The sequence below is a fragment of the Malurus melanocephalus genome, unplaced genomic scaffold (genome assembly GCF_030028575.1).
Source record: "Malurus melanocephalus ecotype Western Australia unplaced genomic scaffold, MMel_1.1 scaffold_205, whole genome shotgun sequence".
Classification (NCBI taxonomy): Eukaryota; Metazoa; Chordata; class Aves; order Passeriformes; family Maluridae; genus Malurus; species Malurus melanocephalus.
This window is the reverse complement of record NW_026623437.1, coordinates 1,119,541-1,126,912: the sequence shown is the minus strand read 5'-3', so window position 1 is coordinate 1,126,912 and position 7,372 is coordinate 1,119,541. Positions and strand designations below refer to the sequence as shown.

General features: G+C 42.8%; 1 protein-coding gene across 2 annotated transcripts in view; it reads left to right on the top strand.

Moving 5' to 3' along the window:
- Nucleotides 1-7,372, top strand: part of LOC130577954 (A disintegrin and metalloproteinase with thrombospondin motifs 2-like) — a 169,797-nt gene that overhangs the window by 114,719 nt on the left and 47,706 nt on the right. The window lies entirely within an intron of this gene.

The window sequence follows — 7,372 nt, the reverse complement described above, 5'->3', positions numbered from 1 at the left end:
AGCTTCCTGCTGAGGAACACGGTTTGGAGAAGTGTCTTCAAATAAGGTTCTAACAGAAATTACAGTTGGCTTTTACATTTTTRAAACTACTCAGCTAAATTCTTTGATTTCTCAACAGCCAATTTATGTCCCAGGCCACCTCCCTGCTCCTTGTTCACACTGCAGTAAAATGCTATGCAGTGAAACACTGAGCTTTCTTAAATTGATTTAATATTTACTCCATGACTGACATCTTTAGGTTTCCTTAGTTAAATATTTAATCTTCATAACCATAGTCTGTGCACAGACTATATAGTGTAGGAGTGATGAAAGGAGACACTAGGGAATATTATATTTGAAAGAGTCACTTTTTATTTCTAAATAACAGTGCAGCAGCCCTCTAGTACCCCAGACACTATTTTTTGGAAAAGAATCAGGTCTTGAAACATCATTCCTATTACAGATGAAAATCAAAATRTATTTTATTCTCCTGCCCCAAAAATAGAAATAAGTGGTAGCCTCCCCATAGGCAACTAATTTGRGGATGACTTTCTTCCTTCTTCTTCTCATCTGGAGCAGGAGTCTTTTCCAATAAAACAMAGTTCTGAGAAGGCTTTGGGTTCAGTGAATGTGTGTTCTCAGTGAAATAGTGTTGAGTAAAAAATTGTAGGTCTGCTCTGTTTCTGACAAATGGAGTGTGACTGCTGGAGTTTACAGTCGTGTCAAGAGGATGAGCCTGTAGGTGACTCCTTTCACTTTACAAACCACAGGGGCAGAAATCCAGGCTGTTAGGTAGATTTGCCTGGGATGTAGTTTTTCCAAGATATATTTTTTTAATTATGAAGCTTGTTCATTTTCTTTCTTTATTACGTTCCTTTAGCAATGTGCAGAATATCACTGTTTTTCACTTTAAATGAGAGGTGGAATACAATTTAGGAAAATCCCTGGTGTGATATGAATTCAGTTATGACTTTTCATAACAGCATTGTAAATAGTTAAAGACCTGCCCCAACATTAGAGTTATGGGGTACTTGGTGTCTGCTCTGATGGCAGTAAATGCATATATTCTAACAGAAATGACAYAGTGAATTTCATTTATTTGTGTGGTTTGTTTCCTCTGAGGCTTAAAACAAAGTCTACAGTGAAACAGATGGTTTTATGCATCTCTAAATTAACAAGTCAAACAGGCCAAACCAGAAATGTGGCAAACAGGCCAAAATAGATTAAACAGGACTCTTTACTTATCATGTCACTTAAATCTATTTTTAAGAATTAAAATATACAGTAATGGTAAAGAAGCCATRAATGTTCCATCTCTGGAATATACTTTTTCCTAATTTTAGCAAACCATCCAAGACACAAATTGCAAGAAATAACAACTCTTAAGCAGGCTGTCTSTGCGAGTGGTTTAGAAAGTGCAGCCTGTGTAACCATCCCCACAGGGCAYGGCAGCTCTTGGCACAGGCAGCAATTGTTCTGTTGAGAGCTCTGAGGTAGAAACATGTCTTTTGGGGACTGAGGATGTGTCCCATGCCTTGTGCCCAAATTCGAGGAGCTGTTTGAAATCCCCAAGRCCTCTAGAGAGGCTCTGGATGGTCACTGGCAGCCATCAGTGTTGTCTTATTCTTTCCTTCTTCAGAACTCAGCCGGTTTCTAGAGTCTGTGTTTTAGCAGAGAGGTGGTGATGGTAACCTGTCCTGTTTCCAGGTCCAACACAGAGAGCTCAAGAGGGTTTTGTCACTGCAGATGGGGGTGCTGGGGACCTGCATTGTGTCGAGGGACACCACAGTGCACCCCTTGGCAGCGCAGCTCCAGCTCTTGCCCTCRTTGCTGGATGGGTGCAGGGTGGAATTCTGTGTGGAACACTGCTTTGGTTTCCTTTCTTGAGATTCACAGTGACTCCACCATTCTCCTCTCTTCTGCCACTTTGAGTAGTTGGGGGTTTAACTTCAGAAAATGAGCCCAATATAAAAGCCCTTGGGGTCTCTTGGGGTTTGGGGTCTCAGTGTATTTCTGATGAGATGTGTGGGTCCGAGGTCACTGAAAAAGAAGAGACAGCTGCAAACTATTCCAGCTATATTTTTATATCCAGTTAAAGATCCTCCCATAACCATCAGATTTTGTGTACCCTGCTGGTTTTAGGATGTAATCAATTAGCTTCCCTGTGTAACAAGGCATAGAATCAATTAGCTCTGTATGCAAACGAGGTAGTAAGCAGAAAATCAAAAATGCATGGTAATAAAATAAAATAATAGTGAAGGCATTACTGGAGATAAAACAGATGACCAAATAGTTGAATTTCTGAGGTTAAATCCTAGGTGAATCGTCCCTCCTGGGGCAAGRCATTACTTTCCCAGAGGCAACTCCCAGCATGGCTGATTCTCCCCACTGTGCTTGATCTCTTTGTGTGTGATGGCGTGAACAGTTGTCCTTAACTAACTTTTCCCAGGGTTCTTGGGTGGAACCCTACCACCAACCCAATCAAAACAATTTTTTTTTTTTTCAAGCCCAGTGCAACGATTGTAAATTCTGTAAAATCTGTTTTGTGCAGCTTAAGTGATGTGTTACAGTCCACACCTAAAAGCCATGAAGTGAGAAAAAACAGGGGCTGGGTGTCCTGGCTATCTTGAATAGCTGTGCTAATATTTATCCCAAAGTTTGGAAATGAAGTCACTCCCAAACAAATGGTGATAGATGCCAGAGGATTTTTAACACGTTGGGCTGCAGCCACGTGTCGTCTGACTGTGCGCCAGCCGTTCCACTGCAGTGAGCTCGGCCTCATGCCTCCCTTTTTCATCCTCCAGTCTTTTCCTCAGACAAAACTCTGGTTTCTCTTGACCTCCTCTCTTCTCTCTGCTCAGCACCATCGAGACATTCAGTCCCCTTTGGAAAATATGCCATTGTTTTTGCTTTAGAGACCCTCGGCTGCCTCTTGCCTGCACCACTTTCATTTGCACTTCATGCTGTGTTTTTTCCTGGGAAGGATATTGGCCTGCACAGTCCTCTGCATTTCCAAGCGTGAGCCCACACATTGCACAAATTAACTTTGTATTTATAGCATGCAGGAGAATTGCCACAGAGGAGAGATATTTGGGTGGAATCTTGCAGCGCTGTAGTTACTCAGGAACATAGAAGGTAATTCAATTTCCAAAAAGGCATCTCAACCCCCCAGTAATTCTCTCTGCTTGTACAATTGTTTGGGAAATATTAGAAAAGGCTAGAAGTGGCACTGGAGAATTAACTTGTTGCTTGGGAAGGAAACGGTTTTCAGTGCAGGATGCTTTGGGAGGAAGGGAAGGGTGCTGGATGGATGTCATTGAGCTGAATGGCTCCCATGGGTGAGCTGGTCACAGGGTAAGGAAAGTGGCTGGATGGTCAGTCCAAGGGGTGGTGGGCAATGGAACCAAACCCAGCTGGTGGCCAGTCCAGAATGGTGCCTCCCAGGGCCAGCACTGTTTGATTTCCATGGTCTGGATGAGGGGATYGAGTGCATCCTCAGTGCCTGTGCAGGTGACTGCAAGGTGCACGGGAGKGTTGATCTGCTGGAGGGTGGGAGACTCTGCACTGGGACCTGGACATGGCCTCTAGCTGCTCCARGAGATGTTCAGATTGGATATTTGGAARAATCATCAYGGAAAGKGTTSTCAAGCAYTGGAACAATCTGCCCAGGGCAGTGATGGAGTCACCATCCCTGGAGGTGTTTAAATGTTTGGATGTGGCACTTGGGGATGTGGTTTAGTGGTGGCCTTGGCAGTGCTGGTGTTGGTGGTTGGACTTTATGATCTTAAAGAGCTTTTCCTAAATGGTTCTGTGATTCTAAAGTGGGTGTTGTTGGTAGCCAGCCCCGGTGCTGAAATTCTCTGATCATTTCATAAGCCGCTTAAAAGTAGTTTCCAGGATTAAGCAGTTTTCAGGGGTAAAAAAATTCCATTTCTTTTTCATTTCTCTACTGTAAAAGGACTGATATTGCAATATTTATATATATATATATATATATATTCATGTAATAAATATATGGCTAAAATATTAGTAATACTAAACCCCCATCTCCTCAAAGTAGGCAAGTGCTAATTGCTGTTCTTTCAAAGGGAGATAGACCCTTAATAGGATTTATGCCTCACTCTGGGCTAGATTTATCTGAGTGTTTAGTCATTTACCTGCCTTTGAAATCAGTGAGAATCAGTTTTAAAAATTAGCTCATGGGCATATGTATCCCCCAACCCTCAAGTGAAACTTCAACTCCAGAACAAATACATTAAACAACTTTTCATTTGAATAACTGCAATCAATGGGAGTTRTGTAGCTGGGGGCTTTGGAAAGTCCCTGGAGTCTTTCACCTGCGTCTTTCAGCACTACACATGTCTTTGAAATTGTGGCCCTGAGGCGCTCCTGAATGTATTATCTGTCCTTTTTAATAGGATGTACATGATACTACTATTATAGATGAGATTTCTGCTCTGGTRTCTGTGGCTGATGAGGGATGAAGATTTGCAGGTACAGAACAGCGAGTCCCTAATGAGAGGAAAGGGCAGAAATGCCATCGGTTTCTAACTGWCAGTTGGATAAAAACCTGAAAGCATGTCTAATTCAAGCTGTTAAAAAGAAAGTGATGATTGAATGCATTGAAATAATGGTGCACCCTGTCTTCAGAACCATGCTTTTTAARCTAAAAGGCATTTTTTTTTAGACAGCAAGGATAGTTCAATAATGTAGAATTTGACTGGGTTTTTGAAAATTAAATAATTCATAAGCTCCAATGCTCATTATTTAAAATCAGTTTATTTTAATATCTGCACTTTAAATCTGAGCTAACTCTAAGAAGTTCTACAAATAACAAATGTAAGTCCAACTGTATTCATCTGAGAGACTTCAGCTGCCAGTAGCTGAATTACAGCTTGTTTGAAAGTTTAAATACATGTATGTGAGTTAACTCCACCTTTAGACTGTTCATTATAAAGCAGTAGCTGTGACTGGTGTGAACAGTATCTGCAGAGGCCTCCATGAGGTTGTTTTTGTTCATTATCTCGATTWCCACCCTACAGTGGAAGTTGTGGCTGTGATTTGTCCTTCAGGGGCTCCTGCAGGAAAGACCTTCTCAGAACTCCTACAGGTTGGGCTCATTTTCATAGGGATTTTATACCCAGTGTCGATTAGGTAAGCATTGCTCATTATTATTAACTGGAATGTGCATTGCTGCCCTAGCACAGAGCATCACACAAATTTTGGTACYGTCCTCAAGGCAGAGGGTAGGTACTGTTGAAAGTTAGATTTTTTTTTTTCCTTTACTCCAAATACCCACATGAGCTTTAGCCACAAAGGTTTCAGCCAGGGACTTTTGTGTTRTGACAGTGTGGTTCGTGTGATGGAGTGTGGATGATTAGGATCAGCTTTCAAATTCTGGATGCTTTTCTTAACCAAACCACTTAGATTTGAAGAGGTCACCATGTTTATTACATTGACACCACACCCCTATCCCTTGCAGCAATGTGATAAATCATTCTGCTTAATTGTTTTATGATGCTATGGTTGATTTTATTAACATGATCTTGAGACAGTAATTCAGAAAAATACTGAATCTGTTGGTGCAAAGGTAATTTACAGTGTTTAGAGAAACTTCTTGCAGCAGTGGCTTATGAGCAAGAATGAGAAGTTCCAAGAGCCTGCGGGAGGAACAAAGAAAAATAAATTAGTCATGAAGTCAGAAAACAAAGTCTATGACCTTTCTAAAGCCAATGTTACAGTYGAAGATGAGATAGAGACCCGTAACATGAAGCTACCTAGTGCCTTGCCAGCACATCTGCTGGGGAATGTTTTTCATTTTGATCAGAAGCAGCTAACTTGGACTTGGTAACATCTACTGCCTCTGACACCAGGGAAGGTAAATCAGGACTCGGACTCATATTTGCATAGAAAATACAAGATCCTTATCTCTGTTTTGCAATGTACATTGCCAAGCTCTTCTAAAACTGCCTGTTGTGTGTGGTTTTGAGCAGAATGATAGATGTTTTCCAAATGTGAGATCACAGTTTGACCTTTAAGTTCCATGTGTGGTGTGTGCTTTCATTCTTCTTTTCTCCTTGCAATGCTCAACAAAGATTTCAGGAAAAAAAGGAGTTCCTCTCTGAGGAAATGAGGAAATACCTTCTAAGGACTAGAAAGGAAGACCAGGAGCCCTTGATTTTGCCTGATGAATTTCTGTGTGACCATAGTACATCCACCAGAGGAATTGATGTAATGTTATTCCTGTGGGATTAAGATAAAGCTTTGGGAATGTCAGAAATGCTCATTTGGGATCTTCAAAAGCATAAAAGGAGGTGATGAAAATCGAAGAGCATAGTGGTGTTTGAAGTGGGACCACAGAAAAATAAAGTGAGAGGGGAACRCTTTTGGAAGGGTCAGATTACAGAAGTTTGTGCACAGTATCCACCATGACATTTCTGGTTCCTATTCTGTAATACAAAACAGACGTTTCTTACAGAAGTAGACAATCACTGGATGCCCACCAGGCACCGAGGCTTTGCTGCAGATAATTATGATCTGATGAATGAGCTGCATCTCGGGCTGGGCTCTAACAATGGCTTGCCAGGAGCTCTGCCATCCCACAGGGAAGGAGCTGATGCTCTCCAGCTCCTCCAGAATCACTCTGGCAGAGATCCACACGTGGTCCCAGCTCTGCCTGGGAGCACGTAGCCCTCCGTGGTTTCTGCAGCAGTAGCTGTGTGAGGATGCTGGGTGATCAAAGCACGGGCTAATCAGCTTGGATGGGTCAGCAGTTYGTGGTGGCTGCAAAACCAGATGACTCCTGGTTTGTGCCCGCTCCGAATGTTCAGATGTGCCCTCTGATGGCTGCTGCTGCTGGCTCAGGGCTGTTTGATGCTGATGCAGCCCCGGGTTGAAGATGTTAAATGTCCAKCAGGGCTGTGTGCTCAGAGCCCGAGGGACGGCGCTCACCCAGGCGTGAGGAGCCATCCATGGAGCYGCCTCGGGACCAACCCCATGGTTTATGGTTCAGGAGCCACGCTGTGATGAAATGATCTGCCTCTTGCATGGCAGAGACTGACAAACTCTGCGAGGCTGGGAACTCCTTCAAACTGCATGAATGAGTTTGCTGATGGTTTGCCAAAATACGCRGGTTATTCTCTTATGGCACATTGGTTTAATTAGGGACCCAGGGAACCCCCTGACTTTCCCTAAATATCCTGCCAGCTCCATCCGCAGGTAACCTGCTCTGCACCAAGACTAGCAGAACTGCAGGCTGTTGATTACTATTTGTGTTACAGGAGCTTTCAACTTTCCCTTTTAGGACTGGGCCCTGCTTTGCTCAGTAATCAAAACTTTCCAGCCCTTCTTTTACAAAGCAGCAGGCACCTTACAGGCTCTTGGCTTGCCTTTA